This window comes from Condylostylus longicornis, unplaced genomic scaffold, assembly GCF_029603195.1.
Source record: "Condylostylus longicornis isolate FDR11 unplaced genomic scaffold, ASM2960319v2 ptg000046l, whole genome shotgun sequence".
NCBI lineage: Eukaryota > Metazoa > Arthropoda > Insecta > Diptera > Dolichopodidae > Condylostylus > Condylostylus longicornis.
Genome location: NW_026578015.1, coordinates 525828 through 550436, shown reverse-complemented (window position 1 = coordinate 550436; position 24609 = coordinate 525828). Strand labels below are relative to the sequence as shown.

Genomic DNA, 24609 nt, shown 5'->3' with positions numbered 1-24609 from the left:
TGTTGTAAAAATGATATTCTTTATAATTTTATATTAATTTTCATACACGTGTATTACAAAGTTATAAAATTTCTGTAAATAAAATCTTAAATGTACAATTTTCTTTTTATAATTTTTGATATTATTATTTCAAAGTTTTTTCCTAGAATTTGATATTTTAAACTTTTTTCGCCTCGATCTTTGATTCATTTTCAAATATGTAAGAGTAAGAAATATAGAAGAAGTGATTTTGAAATGAAAAACTGATTTTTAAGTATTAGGTGAAATAATAAAATAATTATATAAATTAAATTCTAACATATTATACAAAGAAATATTTCAAATATTTTCTGTACCACATTTTATGAGAATATATAATAGAATGTTTGTGCAATAAATATTTTGCATACATAATTTCTAAGTAATATAGAAAGTTAAAAGTTAATTAAAATTTCTAATTTAAATTTATTTATAAAATAATTAGAATTTTAATATTACAAAACAAAATTTGAATTTTATTTGAATTTTGAATGATTGTTTTTTTAACATATTTTACATACTTACATAATTTTACATATATAAAATACATATTTCAATTTATTAAATTCCAAGTTAATGCATTTCTTTTATTTTTATTTCCATCATAGTATTATGACAGTAAATTATGGAACTGACATTTTCATTTTCTTAAGTAAAATATAAATATTTTTATTTAATATGAAAAATTTTGAAAAAATTTTAAAATTGACATATGAAATATGACAATATACAATATTATTTTTAACTATAAATATAAAACTAAAGTATTATGTACCCCCCGTATATATTCTAAATTTATAAAAATCGATATTTTACATTAGCAACATCTTAGATTTTAGTTATTTAAGTTTCAAATAACATTTTTGTTTTTATAAAGTACGTGTGTCCTTCCTCAAATATATTATATAACCTTACTTCCTTTTTTTTTCAGAGCTCATACAAAAGTACAAAAATAGGTTCACCTACTTAATGTAATAATTCTTTTCTTACTATTATAAACAAACTTCATCACAACCATTAAAATAATCATGAGGGACACCAACAACAAATAACAAAAAAAAATATACATATATAAAATTTATTTTTAAAATGTTTTATTTTTAGGAAATTTTTTATACATTTCAAAAATTTTTATTTTCCAAAAATAATTTCCTTTTTCTCAAGAACATTTTCTTTATATTTTGTGAATTTTCTTCTTAATAGAGTTTAAATTTACTAAAATAAATATCAAAAGTGCAAAAAACTTAGTAAATAAATAAGTAAATTTATGTAAATAAGTAAAGTGCTCGATATATAGATTAATATATGCTTTTTTGTAAAAGCATATATTTAGTACACACACACACACATGATGTAAATAATAAGTAAAGAATAATATTAAATTTCTCCCAATAGTGTCTTTCAAAAAATTTTTTATTGAAACCAAAACTAACCACTATGAAAATAGAAAGAAATATTAAAATCACCTTCAAAATATTATTATAATGCCTACTCAAATATTCCCAAAATGTATTTCTTTTAGCCCAAAAATACAATTAAATATTTTAAAAAAAAATCTACAAGGTGTTGTCAAAATTTAATGTGTTACAAAATATACAAAAAAAAAAATATAAAGATGCTCACTTAAAATATCAACCACACGGAGACCAGCCATATTAACAAATCTATGCCATACCAGGAATTCAAATTTTTACGTAGAATCATCTCATCTCATTTATAATTCAGACCTAAATTATCGCAAATATTCAATAAATTACTTCAGTATTATTGCAATAACTAATTGATTATCTATAATGGTCTACTTAAGATTGTCTCTTTGATTTGAATTCAATTTGAATTCGAATTAAGTTGATATTAGTTATATGAAATTAAAATATATAATTTATTATTCCAACTAAAAATAACAATACCAAAAAATTCAAAGTTTGTTTTTATGTCATATTGATTTCCAATATATTTTTATCACAGAAAATCAATTTAAATTTTATTAAATGAAATGTAATTTATAAATTGACCTAAAATGATTTTATTGCAATTACAAAATTACATTTTTTATTAAAAAACAACAGTCAAACAATATGAAATGAATTGTAATTTTTAATATTATTATTGTTCTTGTAAATACATGCTTACATTAAAATTCCTTTGTAAATTTGATTATTTTAAATGTTTGAGTATTTTAAAAGCATTTTTTAAGTTAAAATCGAATTGGTCTTTATGAAGATTTTACATTTATATATGAGTTTGTATATAAATAGAGAAATTGTAGGTACAGGATAATAAAAAAATTGTATTGTTTTTTTTTTTTTTTGTAATTGTATATCCTTTTTCATTTAACTATATAATTAATAAAAATGAAAAAGATTTTTGCTCTCAGCTATCTCGCTTCTACTTTTATTTCTAATTCAGTCATGTTTTTCTCTTCTCTATTTAATATATTTATATTTTTACTCTTAAAATTACTTCATCCCATGTAGCTTTTATCAGATTTTTTCTTATGAACAATTTAGATAATATTATAAGAGACAAAAACCTGTTAGACTGTATACAATATTAACTATAGAAAAGATAAGAGTAAAAGAAAACAAATAAAAATAATAATAACAATAGTTGAAACAACTGATATTTTTAAACTATACAAAAAAAAATAAATAAATAAATATACAAAGAGAAATATCTAATCACATTATAAAGGAAAATATTATAAAAACAAAAAAAAAAATACATAGAAAAATTTTTACATCCCTAAAGGTTTTTCCGAGGATAACATATAAAAATGTAGAAAAATTTTATATTTGTATTGCTATTTTTTCTATTCTTTGTTTCATTCTAATTTTTATTTTTTTTTTTTATTTTAGTGTCACTGATAGAATAAAAATTTTTTTATCTAAATGTATATTATTATTGTAATTGGAAAAAAATGTATTGGTGTTAGAATGTTTGTGAATAGATTTCATATATGTATATGAAAAACTATTAAAAGAAGAAAGTAAATGACAATTTAAAAAGTAAAGATAAAGACCAACAGACAAAATGGACATCTAAAGGACAATAACCAATTATGGTTCACTAAATTTTCTTTTAAAAGATAAAATATCTATATAGATATAAAGAATTGAATCATAAGTTTGTTGTATTCTTAAATTCAAATATGAAAATTTCATGTTTATAGTTTAATTTGAATAAATGTATAGTAAAATATTGCATATATGTTGGAGTTTGTGAATATTAAAACCCGTTTTATGTATTAATAAAGCGTAATTAGTGTTAAATAAAGCGCTAAGATTAAATAAAGTAACAATTGAATAATTATTCAATTAATTAAAAACCAATTGTCCCTATATTGCAAATTTTTTTTTTGTTTAAGAAGTCTTTCTCTTTCCAAAAGAGTATCCTATTAATTAATTCATTTCTCTTTACTTTTAGCGATTAAAGAAGAAGGGATTATCATCACTAAGAGAATGAGTACTCCTATACCTACATTAACGGAACAAATTTCAGTATAACCACTTGGAATTTGAAATTGAACGAAGCGAACGTGGTTACTTCGCGACATTTTTGAGAGCTATCATATAAATAACAACCGGTTGTTATGGGTTGTGCATTTAACTATTTCTATACTGCCATAAAATATGGTTCCCTTTCTTTATATTACGCTAAAAAATATAAAGAATACTCTACTCAATAACTAAATCACATATATATCTAAAAAAAAATATTTTAAACGTTATTATCTTAATGCATTTTCAAAATTACCTTATTGTTTCAAGTTGACATGCCATATAAACTAATATGACATACTAACAATTATGTACATGTCATGTAAATGTATATACATTTCAATGATTTTAATTTTTATGAAATATTTTTTTCTGTTCCCTTGTCTAAAATTCTATTTTTATTTAGACATTTTTACTTCATTTTCAAAGGAAATAAAAAAAAAGAGGAAATTTATTTTTATATTTTTAATGGACACATACAGGGAGATCACTTACTTATTAATATATAGAAATAAAATAAAATTAAATAGAATTTTTGTATTTACAAAGAATAAAGTTAAGAGAATAAATTCAACCCAAGAGTATCCTAAAAGTTTATGAATAGTGTAATAATATAGATCGTCATATTATATGCATATACATATTATATGAACCTACATTGAGTAACATTATATCAACATACATTAATTTGAAGACGAGTTGGAATGGAAATTTATTCGTATACAAATTTTTTGTATAAAAATATTTATTTTATGCGCACCTAATTTTAAAAAGAATGTTAATAAATAATGAAGATTATTTCATATGAATTAGTTTATATATACAAATGTAATTACCGCATGAAAAAATCATTTTTTTTCACTAACAAGTGTTAATGAGTGCTACTGACAATTGCGTTTAAAATATGACTTTTATTCAATGACGTTTTACCAAAATTTAATTTATGTAGCTCAAGCGTCCAAAAGTACTGAGAGTAAAGGATTAATTTTTGCATAGTTCCAATATAGTATGGGTAAAAGCTCATATCAAACAACTCTTAATCAAACTATAAAATGCAACTAAAATAATTAAATGTATTCTTAGAATTCTTTTTAATAATTTATCAAATTTATTTTTATATATGTGTATATTTCTTAGTATATTAAATTTAAAAGAATTTAAATATCCTTTTTTCAGATAAAATTAATTTGACTTTTAAATCAGTTTTCCATTATATTAAAACTACTCGTATTATTCATATTTTATGTCCGGAGAGAATTTTACTTTGTTGTTTGAAATCTAGATTTTAAGCATTCTGTTTATGATATTAAAATTTTTAAAACTTGTGGAGGTAGAGTAAACAAAAATAATATAAAATAAAGAGTTAGAATTAGTATTCGAATTAGTATTAAGTAAGTTTAACAAAAGAATCTCATTAGGATTATAGCGCAAAATTTATAATATAAATGTCCAGAATTTTTATATGTACACATAAATTTTGAATTCCCGACATTCCTATTACATTCCCAATATTCCTCTCAAACGTATTACAAAATTTTATCTCAATTTAACACTAATTTCTATTAGGTAAACGGATTATAGTTAAGGTAATTCAATTCTGTAACATTTCAAAAAATATTAAGGAATAAATAAACGCTTAAAAAAGATACTTATAAAATTAAGGTGAAATAACACTTTAATTAAATTTTAATTATTCCAAGAAATTTAAGATTTTCGTATTATATTACTTTTATATACATATATATTTATGATTTCATGTATACGTATGTATGTATATACAACTATGCATATATATCTAAATATTAATTTTATTATTTCATTATTAGATTTATGTAGGAATTTTAATTTAAAACTATCATTATGTATTTAATGCTACATGGAAAATAATTAATTTAATAAATATTTATTAATTAAATTTCTTAAGTACATTTGGTAAAAATGAGAAATATATTTTGCTTCTCCCAATTACTCAAACTTTCTATTAATTACTATAAAAGTTTTATAGGTTAACGCCCGGTGCTTGGAAAGTAGAAATACCCACAGTAGATATGCTTGTGGTACGAGTCCACTAAAATCTGAACAAAATTCAGGCGCGTTTTATCCAGCTAGACGGATTCCTTATCTGATAATCTCAGAAAATTTGAGATTATTAAGTCAGCAGTATATAGTTCATATTCTTTTCTGTACAAAATGTTGTATAGAAACACAATAAATGAGTTTATATGAGAGAAACAATATCAAACAAGAAGGAAAACATTTCTCATGGGAAACAGTATATATTCGTAAATCTCAAAATTCTCTTTAGATGCATCTGTCTTGTGCATTTTCCACATTCTTGGATCTGGATAATTGCATTCTTGTTTCATATCAGTTTGCATATTAATAAAAGGCTCTTTAAAAATTTTATCAGATACAGTCTAGAGAAAAATATAAATGTAATTAAAAAAAAAATTATTTTTAAATTTTCTACTAACATAAAATACAGAATATAATTATTATTTTAAACTATATAAGGAAATCATATAGTCATGCAGAACTAATTCATAATTTTATAACTAACACTCCCCAAGTTATTTTTGTCGTAATCTCCACTTATATTATATGCTATAAAAATGCATTGCACATTTATTCTATACACATTTTATCTTTATCTCTATTTTAATAAAACATTCTTTAAATTTATATACATATAAGGAGTATCGTCATAAGTTCATAAATTTAAATAATTTACCAATTAATTTTAAAATATTAAAGACAAATTAATGCTACAAAATTAGTTTATATTCTCCTTTTCAAGTCTTAAAAACATTCCACAAGCGTCATATCATAAAAAAAAACATTAAAATTTTAAAATTCATAAAAATATGCATACTTGGGATATTGCGCTTTTTCTAAATATTTTTCTCTTATTTTTCATTTTAAAAATGTTCTCGTCACATATGAATTTAAAATTATTCAATTAATTTTCATATTAATAATGGCTTCAATTTAATATTTTATTTTTGCCCCTCGAAAATACACAATTTTCAACTTAAGAAATTGTTTGGAGCAAGAATAAATAAATATTTTTTAGTCGACATTTTTTTATATATGCACAAACGTACAATTTTAATCACATAAATATAATATTGTATGTATATAGTATATGCCTTGTAAAATAATCTAAAAATCCTTTTTAAGTCTCTAGAGAAATTTCCTGTATCAACGCGCATTATTTTTATATATTTATAATATGCTATCACTAAAAAAAAAAAACTGAAACTAATTCAATTCTAAAAATAGCACAGATGAAAAACAGCAATATCAATTCATTTTGTTATCGTCATCCCTCTAATATTCGTTATCATATCCGTATAATGTATGGATACACACAATTTTATATACATATTTAATAGTAGTATAAGCATTGTCGCCTTCGCTTCATTCCTTTTTCTCTGTTTTATAGCCGCATCGTTATACCTAACATATTCCTTTTATTATTCTCTATGCTGGAATGTTTTTCACTGTATATACTTATATGTTTTGTTTTTATTATTCTACTTGTTTTTTTTTTATCAATATCCCTTTAAAAGATCGTGTATATATTTACGCAACGTAACATGAAACTAGGTTTTCGCATGAATTGAAATGAATGAATTCTGATTTTTTTTTTTTATAAAAATAGATATTCGAATAAGGCATGCTTAAATGAACATTGAACACAATATTTTAAACATAAATATAAAGTAAATATGTATACATACATGTTAATAATAATATTAATAAAAGTGAGGAAAGAACGCATAAAAACAAAAAAAAATAAGAACATTCAGATTGGTAATGCGATTAAAATCCATTGTATAATGCGGTTAAAAAAAATGGAATGGATGCTGGCTGCTATGATATTTTGTCCAGTGAATTCCAGAATATTTTTTCCTTTATTTTTGTTTTATATATGCACTATACATGAATATATTTTATTTTGTTTTTTAGCGACCGTATTGTGATAAGCGAGGTATTGTGATTGAAACACATTTTGTTTTCAATTGCCAAACAGAGATGCATTTCTATATTTTTTCGCGTCCGCTTATCAGTTATTGGATTGGAGTCTGTGTTTTATCATGAATTTAATTGGGCAGAAAATTTTATATTCAAGTTTTCTTTGTTAACGTAATGAATTCATCAGCTTCTTGAGCGTAGTTTAGTCTCAGGTATCCTGAAATTAAAATTTAAAGTAAATGTATATTTTTGATCGTGTAAAATTTGTAAAAAAAAAATAATTATATACAGATTTGTATTTGTGTTAAGAAACCAACAGGTAATTCGATTTAATTGACTTTCAAAAGCTAAACTTTTAATGGAAACCGATTCTCTCTTTTTAGTAAGCAGTAGGGGATTTTATATTTATGTTTTCATGAAATTTTTAAAAATAACTAAAAAAAAAATATTTTCATGATCTTGACCAAATTATTCGCTGCTATTCATAGAAAAATAAATTTGTGGAAGCAGTTTAAGTACGTCTTTCAAAGAAATACACACATCATCGTCTATAATATTGTGGTCGCATCAAAATTTTTATTTTAATTTTCTGACACTGAGTTAATAATTTTTTTTTTATACAAAAAGGAATTTAAAATACGTCGATTTAAGGAGAAAAAATGAGTTTAAATATGAAACGACAAATAGTTTTAAGCTGCAGAAAATGTCATCTTCTATAAAATATAGAAAGTGGAATTTCCTTATGTGATAGTATTTAGTTTTTAAGAATATTTATTATTGTAAAATGAACCTATAATTTTATTTTAAAAAAGGAAAGCCAATTGTAAAGGATGGTGTAGATTTTGTTTTAATTCGGTGTTGTTCTTAAATGCCTAAATGATATTAGCCTACAATTAAAAAATTCCATTCAACGTGGTATTATTTAGTATAGGTTAGTACACATCATAAAATTCATATCTAACCGTATTAGTACAAAATATTCTCAGTCATCTCACATTTTTCAAATCAAAATTGTACACAAATAATTCATTTTTAGTCCCAATTTGTATATAATTATAATTCAGGTTCCAGTTGCCATAAAGAGGACCAATTTTTATTGCCACCATCACCTTTCTCGTACTTGGTCGAATTCCTCACCAACTCTGCTATAGGCCGTAGTAGGAATAAAGATTGCTTGTTAATTTTATAAATACATCTTTTTAACTTTTAATCGAATATATAAAAATATAATATGGTATATAGATAGTGTAACAAATGAATAACAAGAACTATAATCAAAAATATTATAAAATCCTTTTTTTTCTGCATTTTTATGGCAAATGTGACAATTATGGCTTTAGAACCAATTTCTATAATATTTATGATAAAATAAAATTCCTTTTTTAATTTATTGTCTGTAAAACCACATAATAAGACAGGCTTAATGGTATGCTTCATTTATTACTTTTAATGATAAAGAAGTATAATAATAAACTTGTTGTTAATAACGAAGGCTTATTATAATTATACGTACAATTATATTATAGAATGATAATGATAGTGATAGTGATTGCAATGTCAATGATAATTGTACATAAAATTAGGAATTTTTTATATTATTATTATTAGTATTATTAACTAAAAATAACTTTCGAATACAAAAATACAAAAATAAAATAAAATACGGGTTGTATTGATAATAATAATTATAATGATATTGTGAGTTTCCATAAAACTAAATTTGAAATCTAAAGAGACTTAAGCATTTTTATAGCATATTTTATACATTCTTATGTATTATAGACCATGTTTATACTTATACGTAATAGTAATTTTGCTTATGCTTTAGCAAGTTCTGTGAATTAATATTTTAATATTTCAGACTCAATATAGGGAGGATATTCCAATATATCCTCCCTATATTAGAAAATATTCCAAAATTATAATATAGTGATGCTTTAAATACAAATAAAATGCTCTCCTATATGAAATCATCAAATTATTCAAAATAGAGGATTTTTTTTGCAAATTTCGCACACGATTAGGAATTTGTGACTGATTTAACGCCGTGCTATATTTTGTTGCCTAAAACAAAATTATATTACTGTATTATAGTTTTAAACACATTTTAGTATTAATTTGCATGGATATTTTCTAAATACCGAATATGCCAAATCGTTCGCCTAATGAACTCTACATAAACTATAATTCATGTTCGGCTTTTGCTTACAGAAGACGGAGTTCTTTCAGATGATTCTTTTTTCTGCGAATTATTAACCTATGTTACTGTGCTAAATCTTTTAGCCGAAAAAGAAAGGATTGTGTAGCTAATGTGCCCTTCAGAAAGCAATGTTAATTTAATCAAACCTAAAGTCATTACTTTGGTATACTTATGTAATTTACTCAATTTAAAATCATTTTTATTTTACTTATACCAAAAACTATTAAAATCTGGTAACACCAATTTTTGTCTGCTGTCATATTTTATGTCGTATTAAATTTTTTTTTTCATACTTATACAATAATTTAATATTTTTACAAATTACATATAATATTTAAGAAAGTGTTATTTATCAAACTTGTTAACTTTTAAGACAAAATCATATGACATTAAGAAATAAAAAAAATATAAAAATAAGGAATTCCAACCGAGAAAACAAACTAAAAATATTAATTGAAAATTCAATTATAAGAAGTGTAGGTACAAGTAATGTAAAAAAAAAAGTAGGTACTTAAGTATTTACTAACAGGTTATTTTCAGCAATTTTTCATACGTGAGATTGTGGTCAAACGCACTCGCTTATAGACACAGGGAACTAAACAAGAGCATATTATAAAAAAAGAAAAATTTAAGGTATTTTAACACGATAACATTTTAGAACTCCAATGCTAAGAAATAGAGAACGGTAATACGATTACATTTTTATAAAATAATTTTGAAAGAAAAAATTAATGTTGATTGCATATTTTTTTTAGCGAAATAAACTTCTTCTTAAGAAAAAAACTAGCATGACAGCATAGAAACCAGAAAAAAAACATAAAAAATTATTAAACATTTGGCGCCATGTCATTACCGATAAATTTATTGATTGGTTTTTTCTTTATTACCTATTGATTTGTAATAATTTCGATATGAAATGGAAAGACAACAAAATTAATAAGTATATAGATGCCTCCTCAGCATCAAATAAAAGTGTTCTTGAAAGGACAATTTGTTAACTACGCACATTCAATTTTTAACTCGTACATGGTTTAAGTATAGTGTTATGAATTAAAAATTAGTTTTTTGAGATCAAATTTTATTGTTCAGTTTATAATTACATAAACATGATATGCCGATTACGAATGCCGGCTGAAATGAAATATTCTAAGGCGGTGCTAAGAGCAGTATTCAAAAATCACGCAATTATAAGGGTCTACTATCGATACCTTTTTAAAAAAAGCTACTTTTTAACTTTATTTTAAAATTTAGAGTTTTTAAGGTTTTTAATTAGAAGAGTAATGGAAGAATCCTAGATAATTTGACTAGTTTTATAAACGTTTAAATTAAGTCTACAACAGAATTGCGATAGATCCTTATGTTTGCGACAAATGTTTGCCTGTGCAGATACAGGAAATTTTGATTATGACCGCTCTTAATTGGCGTTTAACACGACTATTCTTAAAAACGGTTAGCTTTACACACGGACAAAAAAAATTGACAATTTATGTATTTACATATGTAATTTGATAAATGTTGAATTTAATGGAATTTTAATAGTTTTAATGAAATTAATTTTGCTATTAAATTAATAATACGTTGTCTTTCTTTAATTAGTAATATGTTGCTTTTATGAAAATTTTTTAAAAGTTTGCTTAAAAAGCCTGTACCTCTTGGAAATTAGTCAGCATGTGAGTAGCATTTATAGATTCTCGAAATTTTTGATAAGTTATTCAATGATTTTTTATATTCACAATATCGAACAAACCTTTGTTGATGAAGTTTTGAAAAATTCGCGGAAAAAGCACCTATCTTTTACGATTAAGTCATAGCTATAAAGGTGTACATAGATAATTTCTGATGTCACTCATAATATTTTTTACAACATTAATCTATATAGTTTTCATTCTTTCACTTCTCCTAACTCTACTTTGATGGACACTATCGGTGCAGTATATCTCAAATGTACATATATATGCATACATACATATGTATAATGACATTAAATAAATTTTAAATGAATGCATCTAAAGGAAAAAAAAAATTTAATTTATTTTCCATAGAGATTTTATAAAAACAAAAAGAACAACAATAATTCAGAAAGAAAAGTTAAAATTTTCCATGACTTTGGAAGCTGTTTTTTTTTTGTAATGACTGAAAAATGAGTGAAATAAAAATAAATTATTGTGGAGAGGAGGAGTTGAAGTTAAAAAAAAATATATAGAAAAAATATTTGACTATATTTCTTTTCTTTTTCAACTTGGGGGAGAAAAATTACAAGGATATAAATGGATTCCATTTTCTTTAGTATAAGTACATATTTTATTTTTGTTTTTTAATTTTACTTAACAAGGATTAAATCATATTTTTAGTAATGAAATTCCATAAAGAATTCTGGAAATATAAGCTCTCTTTCTATAATAATGTTTAATGATCTGCTTCAATTTTCTAAATCAACTCATAGCATGTAATATGTATATATAATTTAAAAATTTAGGGCATTTTTAAAGTTTTTTTGAAAAAAATTTATTAAAAAATGTATAAGGATAGTGTTATTATTAGTCAAATCAAGTAATATTTGATGATATAATTAAAAATTCCATGGGTAATCAATAAGGTTAGTCCAGGGATGGGGAACCTTTTCTCTATATAAGGCCAAATTTTAGTCAATGCAAAGTCAATCAGGCCGCAATGTTTAAAAAAAGTCCAAAGGTTTTTGCTTTGTGTAGGTTGATGAAAACAAAATTATGTCAGAATATAAAAAATAACATAAAACAGTTTATTTCATAATATTAATAGGATTCAAATAGTAATATGGGTTTGTTTTCAAACAAATATGTATGTAAATTTTGAATTCAAACGTTGTTAGAAATTTCATGGCTTTGAATTTTCCAATTTTTAGTTTTCAAATTTGAAAGTTTATGTGCACGGTTTATTTTTCTAAATGTTTGATTTGTTTTCGAAAATTTGGCAGCAAAATTTTAATTTTTAAGAAATATAAGAAATAAATTTTTTTAAGGACAAAGGCCACTAAAAAACAGTTAAAAGGCCGCATGCGGCCTTAAGGCCGCAGGTTCCCCATGCCTGGGTTAGTCTCATATTGGTCTAAATTAGAATTACAATTTATACCTATTTATATATGTTGGCGGAAGTGATATTTCAAATTACTTGATTTTGTGTGAGTCAATAATATAATGTGTTATTATGTAAATTACTTTTAAAGGAACTTTATCTTTATTTCTCAGATTATTGTCAAAATTTGGATTGTATTGGTACATGCTAAAAATATAATCAAAAATAATAATATTTAATTTGAGAAAACAATTTGACACTATTATTGCATATTAATTTTAGCGTATTTTATAGCAATTCCTTACAAATTCGAATTAGCAACTATTGGAACAAAACATTCTTGTAAAATCAATCACATATTAATTTTTTTTTCATTTTCTGAAAACATTATGGTGTGAAAAAGAATTTTTATATACAATAGAAAGTTTAACACCCTGTTATTTTTATTTTCATGTACACACACACACCATGTTCAATTGACATATCGTGAATGTCAATTGTAATATAATTTTTAAGCTTTAAACTTTGAAACTCTTATATATATACCCACATATTCACATATATAAAGTTATGCACAATAAAATTAAAGAATTCTTATATTATCCTTGTATATATAATATGATACCCAAGTTGCATGTATACAAGGATATTGCAGTACACACATAATATACATGATACTTAATCGACAAAAATGAAAAAAAAAAATTTATTTTCTCTCTTGGTTTCGATTTAAGGGCATGAATTCAATAGGGAGTACAATAAGAAAAACAAAGAATACGTTCAACAACAAAAAGGAAATTTGTTTTTTTTTTTTTAAATATTTATTGTCAAATTGAATTGAGTTTTATTGCAGTTGAGAAAAAAAAAATTTCCTTTTTATCTTCATTTATCAGATTTTTTTTTTTTTGTTCAAAATGATCTTTTAAAAATTGTCTGCAGTGAAGGTTATTCAGTTCGTCTGGGATTTTTATAATTTTTGTACTTAATATTATGGGTTCGGCTGAAATTAAAATTAAAATAAGTAGTTTTTTTTTTATAATAAATTTTCTACTTCTCTCGTTTTAGTTCTGATGAGCCTTTAGAATACATTTATGAATTATGCACTTGGCGAATGTAAATGCTAAGAATTTTAACCGGTGTTTAAATAATATGAATTGATTCAAATGGGAATATTCATTGCAAAATTCTTAAGTCAACAAACCGTCCTGCCTTTGTCAAAACAGAATTGTTATTTTAGATATACGCACTGTTTAACACACACAACTAATATAGACTTATTTAAGAATTATCACAAAACTTCGATTCCAACATCTGCAAGCAAAAATATTATTGTAATCGCATTCATATCTCAAACACTTTCTATTAATCCTTGAATTAAACAATAACTTACAAACAATAACAGCTTCTTAAAATTTCTTTTTCACATAGTCATTATTATAATGTAGACATATTTCTTATATATTTTCTCGTCTTTTATTTGATTTCATCTTTTTTTTGCAAATTTTTTGTTTACTCGCTATCCTTTTTTTCCATTTTACATATATACAAATAATAGATCTCGCTTGTTGTTCTTGCCTGTAGTAATCGCTTGCCACTATAAAAAAAAAATAAAAAATCAAACATAAAAAAAAATATGAGCAACTAAACTAAAATCAGTACTTAAACATAAAGACGGATAATAAACAAAAATCAAAGTATTTATTCGATTGAGATGCGATTTGCCTTAAAGCTATAATCTTTATATAATATTAAAGTATTGTATTTTCTTTGCAATAATAGTGTTATAAGAAAAATTGTTATTTTAATAGGATATTTATTGAATATTAAGATCAACTTACAAGAAAAATTATTAAAGTTTGTTGGAAAATAAAAATTTTTATTAATGCATGCATGAATTTATAGCTTGATTTTATAGATAAAAAATATTATATAGTAATTTATAAAAATAATAACAACATTTGGATAACTCGCTTAGAATTTTCTCTAAAACTTTCTCATTTTATTTTGTCATTTGTTACTATAAATTTAAAATAACCATAAAAAAATTATTACTGTTTAATAAATTTTTACTAAAAATAACGAAACTTTATTAATTCTTACTGTTGATCGCAATTTAATCAGATTTTTAATTTTTACTCTCCCTCTCAAAACCTCAAATTATATATTGGTTAGCAGTAACACTAATTTTCCATATATGTTTTAGGGCTTCTTCATATGTTCATCAACACGTAGTAAACATGTTAATACTCACGACACCTTTACACTTGGTTTAACACCAATTTTCATAAATAAACTAAAAAATAGGGGTTAGAAAAATTTATCTGAAAAACGATATGAGATGAAATTCATATCAAACATATTGATTATTTATTAAAGTAAAATTTCTGATTAAATACTATTAATTTTTTTTAGATGGACTAGAGTTGTTATCAACAGACCTATCAATAGTGGAAGACTTCAACCCATATAAACAGAAATTTATCTGGGCTTTACCTTTCTGCTCAAACTGTCAAATCTCGTTCATAACAACTATTACATGTTTTTGTGTCTAAATTTCGTTAAGTAAGTCACGGAAATACTCAGCACTTTAAGCTAAATAGTGAGCTCTAACGCTTTATAACTCAAGAGGCCCCAATATTTAGAACACATGAATGTCTATATTACGTATATACCAGGAACCAACTACCGTACTATGAAAAAGTTAAAACAAATAATATTATTAAAACTAATTAATATCATCCAAAGATTCATATAGATTTTGTAAAAATATATGCAAATTATAAATACAAAGAGTGTTTATAAGTGATCACTTAAATTATCTCTACTCTTAATTTTTCATTCTCTTAATTATCTCATTCTAAAAGAGAAAGTCTATAGAGAAAGTCAATTTGTATTTAACTTTATCAAATTTTCAATTTCTTCGATATAAACATATAGGTACTCCTCAAGAAGTATCACTTCTTAAATTCAACATCTTCTTATTATAATCTCTTCCACTTTTACATTATTATCATTAATTTAATATTGCATAGCAGTATATATTTTTAACCACACAAAGAATATGAGAAATAATATTACGCTCATTCATTTTCATAAAAAAAAATTATTTTTTTTTTTTTTTAGGAGTGGAGTATTTGGAAAATAATAGAAGTATGCATATAATTCTTGAATTGAGAAAATTTTAATGTGTACCGTGCCGTGTAGTAGATCGAAACGAAAGAAATTGATTTTTTTCTTTTTTTTATAAAAAAATTTAACTCAAGTCAAGTGATTTCAATTATAGAAGAAAAAAAATAAAAAAAAAATATATACTGTATAATTTAACAAGGATAAAAGAGAAAAGGAGCAAATAAACCATGTAAAAAAATTTTAGAAGCAAAAAAAAATTATGATTCAACAACCATTGTGTCCTCAATTTTCCATTTTTTTTTTTGTCAAATAGATTCAAAAGAAATATTTTTCTTCTTTCTGCAATTGTAAAAATATCTAGAGTTAGATATTTATTTTTATCATAAATTGGTTAATATTGAAGCATAAATTTTATTTTTATTTCTATTTGCTTTTTACTTTTGTTCCAATCCAAAATCAAAATGAATTTTTAAGAAAAACATTTTCTTTCGAAATATAAAAGATGTAAAATCGAAGAAAAATTTTGTTTTTGAAATAAAAAAAAAAAACATTTTCTGATTTCATTTTTTAACCTCCTTCTTTAATATCATATAAAATGTTTTTCTTGAATTTTCTGCTATAAAATAAAAAATCAAATAAAATTAAAGGAGCAAAAGAAATAAGCGAAACCATCTTTTTCTTTCTTACACAAATTTTCATTTTTATTTTAACCATTATTCGATTCGAGAAAAATATAAAAATGCAAGAAATTTAAATAGCTATTAAACATATGAAAATAAGAATTTTTGTTTTTTATTTTCTTAAAATGTTCACTTGATTCTTATAATATTAAATAGAAATAAAAAAAATAAGATGAAAACATGAAAAAGCAAACATAGAATATGAAATATTTATTGCATATCAACAGGGGATATTCAAACGATAATTTTAAAATATGTTTAAGAATTTAATGCTCAATGAATATGGGGATCCTTCTTATATGGTTCATAAAATTCAAGAATTTGCCAAGTATTTTTAATGAATTGTATAAAATCAAAATTTAATATGATCATTAATATAAAATAACAATGCGTTTTTAATGGAAAAAAATACTATACAAACAGTTTGTATAATTTTGAAATTTATTAAACATGGAAAACCTAAAGAATTTATTTTATTTAAAATATTTTTATTGAAATTATTGAAAAATTATTATTGTTTTTGATTTTCTTTTATTTTTGAGTTTTGTAAACACTTATATGCGCTAACATAATGTGAAGCCATTTTTTGAAGCTACTATTCAGCGCAATATTGAAGGGAGATATATTGATGGAATCCCATTCAAAGAAGTGTGTAAATTCGCAATCGTACACCTATTGAATATGGAAAAACTTCACAAAAAATGAAAACTTACGAGGCATCTATGGGAATGGGAAACTAGGCTATATGAAAAGATGTAAAACTATCAATGATGTCGTGAGGACAGGGCTTAAGCTTCAGCAAGATGAAACTTCTGTTAAAACTCGATGGAGGAAACACAAGTATATTTATACGGTTGACATTAAAAAAAATTATCGCTAGTTATCAATCAATAATAAAAACAAATATGTGCAAAAAATGATATTTATCAAATGATCCGTTTCAAGAGTATACGATATACAAAGTTACCTATGGAACAGCTGCAGTTCCATATTTATCCAATCATCCAATGAAAACCTAACAGAAACTATGTACAAAAGAACAAAATACATTTACAGTAGAAGCATTTGCGAACCAATATGTAAATGATGCCATGTCAGGAAACTTTACAATTAAACAAGACGTATATATAAGATAAATTACATGTTATGAACATCCTAAAAAGCGCTGGCTACTAACAACGCACAACTCCTAAACAATACCGATTAAGCATGGACCTTTTCTCAAGTAGTATATTTTGGCTCCGAGAAAAACTTAAGCAAATGGAAAGGAAAGATTTTTTTTAAATTATGTCAAAACACCTAGTTAAGCTTCCACAAATGTTAGGTAGTTAAACTGAAAAACTTCTTGTTACTTGGTTTGAAACTAATTAATTTAATTATTGATTTAATTCTTAATCTATTTGTATAAAAATTATACTAACTACTTAAAATTAATTATTTCTAAAGAATTAGACTAGTAAGCAATTTTATGTTTAAGTTTGAATTTTACTTAAGTCAAAATTGACAATTAAATAGGTGTAATTCGATTCTCTGCCTTCTCGTCACAGAGCCTACTTCTATATGAATTTTCATCTTTTTGATCTTAAAAAGCGAATGGAAGTTTGGAAAAGCAAAATGAAACTAATGGGCATATTTTATATTCCTTGAATTCCTTTCTGCAATTATTCTAAGGTATTCCTTTAACATATATATGCAATCTAATGTTAATCTATGAACGCCTTTTTTTTCTAAAAAAAATTCTCAATATACCCCTAGAAACATTAGAAATCTAAAATGTTTTATTTTATCGTTATTATACAATTATGTTAAGTGAATTTTCTCTTTTCTATTTTATTTTTTAAAAATAAAATAAAGTTTAAATATTAAAAAAGAAGCGTGTTCTATTTCAATTACATACACAACTTTTTAAATATAGAACAATTTTATTGTATTATTAATAGATTTGTAATAATCATATGGTAGTCAAGTGTATTCTATATAAAAATAATGTTATCATTATTTTATAAACTCATGTGTATTCCACTTTTTATTAAATATTTATATAATATCACACATTAATTTTCAATTTGATCTTGGGTATATTGTGAGTGGTGGAAATTATATGTCTATATATATATACATACATAGATGAACATATAATGTATTTATAGCAATGACATCGCCTCCGTTATTATTCTGTTGATATCAATACACCTGCATTGAAATTAGTTAAAATTAGAAATAGAAATTAATGCTATTTAGAGGTTTCTGCTCTTATCATTTTGTAATTATTATAAAATATGATTATTAATAAAATTAATCATAGAATAATATTGCTTAAAGTTATAAGTAAAATATAATTATCAGTTTAAATGTGGTGTGTAGTTGAATGTTTAAGTATGTATAAACGTTTTTTCACAGTTAGAGAAGGTTAATTCGCAAAATATATATTTTGCATTCCTTGACTTAGTCATTGCGAGATCATAGGATTACAAAAACTTCATGGCTTATTTTCCTATATTTCATTGAATTTGTATTACACGGGCGAGTAACCTCTAAAACAATTCCGAATAGTTAAAGCTACTGAAAATAGTTGAAGCTTCTCCAAATAGTTCTCGTAATTCGTTTAAGCTGAAACAATTAAAAAATATTCGATTTTTATTTAAAACTCCTGTAGTTCCAATAGGGTTTAGTTCATACTTCATTCAATTAAACTTCATTAAAAATAATAGTAAAGAAGAAATTCATTTTTCGATGACAAAAAAATTACACTATCTAATTAATTTTTTAATTTATTCATAATTATTTATTAAATATTTGATTTCTATATAATTTTATTCTACTCAAATTGTTAAAATATTTCTCACTTAAAAATTATGTTAAATAAGAATTAGAATTTTTACTACATAATATTTCAAAATAACATTTACTAAATTTTCATCAACAAAACACAACACTTTATTAATGAATAAATTTATTAAATGTTATTTTCTTTTCATTTTTCATTTAAATATAATAATTTTTATACACGCAATTTTCTCATTTTCTATAACTTCCGACAATATACAAGGACGAGCAATTACATTTAGTAAATATAATACTCTTGTAAAGTCATTATTTTAATCAGACATTTACAACCTTTACAGAACTGTGAATCAGATTAAAAAGTTAAAAAATTTCGTGAAAATATTCAGTGGGTATGATTAGATTTCTTAGAAGGAGAGTTTTTATTTTTATCGAATTTGGATACTCACACTCATAAACATTATCGAAAAATATTTTAAGGCTACAAGGTCATATTTCAAAACACCTTGAAAATTTTTGGCCAGCCCCATAAAAAAACAATGCGGGTTAAATCCAATCGATGGGTTGCACATACCTGATTTAATATAATAATGTAGATGGGTATGTACCTTATGTTAAAAGAATAGAAGAAAAGATTAACAACTGATTAAATAAAAAAAAATATTTTCTATTCAAATATGTCCTAGGTATTTTTATACGCATTGTATTAGAATTGTGGTTCGAAAAATGAGATCTGAAAGTTTTTAATAACACTTCTTCAACATAATAACATGATATAAAGGAAACTTTGTAGAAATAAAATAAAAAAAAAAAAAGTTTAAAATTCGTATTATTCGTTTGTAGGAGTCTTAAATAAGTAAATATTCCAATTTTTTTCTGTTGTTCATAAATTTATAGAAAAGAAAGGGAAAATTATTCAATAATTTCGATATTTATTTTTAAAGAATCCTTAAACATTTGAGATTTAACTGACAATATAACCAAAGCTTTTCGGTTTTTTTGCACTTATGTTTTTTCCGTTCAACAACTTCTCTCGTCCAAATCCACATATTGTTCATTGAATAGATTTCAATTAACGATTTTCCAAAAGTAATACGATCCTAGAATTTTTATTTTAAATTTATTAATGCTTATTTTCAATTGCAATGCAAAAATCAATATACGTCATTTATTGTCGCATTAAATGTATATGTACTTCAAAACGAATTTTATTCTTATAGTCACTAAATAGTTAAATAAATACTTATAAGAAAAAGGATAGTTAAAACCATTGCAAATAATTCATAGTGATAAATATTTTCAATTACATTTTCCGATATACTTGAGGCAATGAAATAAAATTTTACAACTGCTTGTACATTATACCCTTAATATTTAATAAAATATTTAATTTTAATTTTAAACAGGAAGAACAACTTTGAAATGAATTTAAAATATATCTAAAAATAATATGTATAGAATGAATATGCCTACCCGTATTCTAAGATTTTCTAACAAACAAAACAGCAAAGCCTATACATATATGTAGAAAAATCATCCAAATTGATTATAACAGCGATTTTTCTTTTACACCAGTAGTTTGTAGAAATTTTAACCAGTTTACATAAGATATGTATTCACATTTATAAAATATAATATGAACAAGGAGTTGTGAACTTCCATTAAAATGCCCTGTTTTCTCAAACAATGTGGGTTAAGTTATATTTTAATCCAAAAGCTACTAAACGAAATCCTAAAATTTCCAAGGACAACAGTTCTCCGCGCAAGGAACGGTTGGAGGAACGGACCACAGTTTGTCATTAAAACAATTGCCCGCGCTACAAAAAAATTTATGTTCCCTTACGACCGAGTGACCGGGAGCTGCCCATACTTAGCCGTCCAGATTTCAACCTATTAATAGGTGTACTCAAAGAACATTACCTCTTGATGGTCTATTTGAAAAGGATGGGCAAGGATTAATTAATATTCTAATTAAGTTAAACAAAAATTTTAAATTCACTTTCCACACACGATTAACTATTTTTAGAACATAATTCATATCTAATGCTTATACTTATATATACTTATAACTAATAATATATAGATTTTCTACACTCCTGTCCTCTCTGATTAATTTAAATATATAAATATATTTTAATGAAGAGCCCTAATTATATTCGGTTCTTCATCATTTTTTTTTTTGAATATACTTTTATTGTAAGAGTATTTTTATAAGCCTCTATAATTCTATTAAACGAAAAAATAAGAAAAAATAAGAAAGCAAAAAATAATTTTTCGGCATAAATTATTTTTAAAATTCGTATCTCATCATAACTCAACTCTTTATGACTTTGCTTTTTCATTTAATCAAGGATGTGTTCAATAATACAAGAATATGTATATGTAAAAATATAATGGAGGTGCGTCTATAATTTTATATACATACATATATAAATTTAAAATATTGTTCAAAAATAAACTTAAAGAAAGTAATAAACGACATATTCTCTATATTACAATAGAAGAAAATAAATAAACCCTGAACAGAAAAAAAAAAACAAAATTTATTATGCAAGAAACTAAAAATAAAATTAATAAAATTCTCGTATAACATAAATAATAAATAAATGGTTATAGTTTACAGACGTTAAGTGTATATATCGTTAGTTTTACTTTTAATAATAATACATAATAATTTATATTTTGTTATTTCTATTTTAGTTTGTTCATGATCTACAACAATATTAACTAAGGTTGCTAAATGTTCACGTAAAATATTCAACTATTCAACTGTAAGGTGAACAAAACTGATTTTTGCTATTACGTTCTATATTTTGGACAGGCAGAATTCCGCTAATCAGCAAGTTAACGTCAAGTTTTCTCAATATCAATCGTAGCTTAAGTGTCATCCATTAAATGTGTTCCAATTTTTTTTATTACACTTAAAAGTGATTTGTGATTTTAATTATTAAAAAAAAAGCTATATCATTGTAAACGAATCTCCGGACAAAAACTATATAATTCTTACTGATGGTTATATTGCCTTCTTTCTATTTCTTAAAAATTAAATTCTCACTGCGTGTATCATCAGTATTACCAGTTTTCAACCGATAAGAACATTGAAGAAAACATTGAAGAAAAATTTTTCCGAATATTGAAAAGGATTTGTAATAGGTTTGAGGACTTTAGTCGACGGGAAAATTATTTAAGAAATATTTTGGCAATATGAAAACCTTAAAATATTTGTATTTTTTCGTATTTTACCGGCAATCAAGAACACAATCTACACAAATATACAAAATACCGAACTTATACTTATTTAACTTGAATATCACAAATTTTAGCTTAATTTTTCATAAGTTTTTTTTTTTTTTATAAAATATTTATGTTGTTTCACCTTACGCATAATGCCTACAACAACAGAGTTTTACAATTTATGTGTTGTAAGAGAAAGAGAAAAGGATTCGTTTGCATATTATTTGAGTTTTTTTTTTATTAATTTCGATTTTCTGTTGTTTTCTCAAAATCTTAACGGTATTTATACTTTATTAATTCTCTATAATATACAAAATACATCCAATACGGCAAAATAGTTATATTATGTAAATGTGGTACGTAAATAAGAATTTTATATACGCATATAAGTATACGCCATGTGTACTACATTATTTTATGGCACAGTATTGGTGGCAATGTTTTACATATAATATTTATAAATTAGAATATAATTTGAATATTAAATATAATTTGATTCGTGATGTATCATCTGTTGTCGTAATATTTAAAAAAAGAAAAAGAAAATTGTTAAAGGAAATGAAAAGAAAAAAAAGAGTCTACAAACAAAAATTTTAATTTATAAGCGTGTGTTTATGAGTGTTGAATATACGTAAATTATGTTGTCGCAAGCAAGCGAGTGTAACTATGTAAGGATATAGAGTGAAAAAAATTAATTTATAGAAATTATTTAATAAGTATAGGGATATTTTTGAAATAACCTTGTATACAATACCATATTTAATGATATCCTTGAAAATATAATAGTATAAGAAAAACAGAAAAAAAAAAGAAAAAAATTAATGAAATTGTAATAAGGATTCTGATTTTTTTATTTTATTTGTTATATTAGTTGTATATAGGTATATATGTATATAACAGTTTCGATTTAGCTTAGCTATAAAAAAATATTGATTTGTTTTCAGTTTGTTATTTACAATATTCTGTTCTCATATATTAAAGATTTTGCAATTAAAGAATATGGATTTGACACTTTCATCGTCTTATTTTACAAGAATTATTTCTTTCTGTGTAACAAGTATATTTAATGAACCACTGCAATGCAGGCAAATTGATTTTGATTTGAAATTAATTTAAAATATTTATGAGTTTTATTATATTGTTGCGATTTATTAGAAAATTTTTTTTATTTACATATTCAATTTAAAATTAAAAAAAGAATTAATACTATAAAATTAATGACTTATATAATACCTAAAACTGAACCTTCTTTAAAAAACTCTGTCATTGAAATGAAACCACGCCAAGGGCCTGAAATTTTTTTTAAGCTTCCTTATTATTAAATTTTTAAACAATACTTATGAAATATAATAATTTATATAAAATATAAATTTCTAATATTAATTGAAATTTTTATTTTTTTTCTTTACAGGTAATATAAAATATTTTAAGGAAATGTACTACATTGAACGCAATTATAATTACAAAATATTTTAAGGTAATTTTTTTACATTAATCGCATTTATAAGCATTTTTAGTTGTATTTTAGGAACTTAATGAATTTGTTTCGAGAATCAAATCTTTTTATCTGTATATTTTTTTTTTTACAAAAACCTTACTGAAATTTGAAGAACAAAGCGCTATTAACACATTATCAAGGGGGTGGTTTTCTCTTCCTTCACAAACTCTAAGAAAATATACTTGCATACTACAGGAAAACAAACATCATCTATGTATATTATATAACAACGTCTATAATAATCGGAAAATTTCGAAAGTTTTCCGTACCCTGGAAGTATGTAGAAAAAAAATTAGTTTTATCAATTCAATATAGGATTTGTATACAGATTCCAGTTCAATATATGAATACTAGATCAGTATAATTTTCGCATTTATAGGAAACGTAAACACACACGCGTACATTGATTTTTATATTGGAAACCCAAAATCAATATTAAGACCTGCAAAATTATATGTATTAATTATATTATATATAAATAATATCGTATGGTATACGGTAACAACCTGTGTTAATTATGAAAATACACCTATGTTA

The 24609-nt window shown here is 23.6% G+C and overlaps 1 protein-coding gene across 2 annotated transcripts in view; it reads left to right on the top strand.

The window, feature by feature from the left end:
* The window catches only part of LOC129610659 (beta-1,4-glucuronyltransferase 1), a 104193-nt gene that overhangs the window by 18726 nt on the left and 60858 nt on the right, over positions 1-24609 (top strand). Inside the window, exon 3 of one of the 2 annotated variants that reach the window (XM_055523296.1) lies at positions 23986-24051. The exons of the other annotated variant lie outside the window; for it this stretch is intronic. The gene's annotated coding sequence lies outside the window, so the exon portion shown is untranslated. The remainder of the gene's footprint in view (positions 1-23985; positions 24052-24609) is intronic. 2 annotated transcript variants of the gene reach the window in all.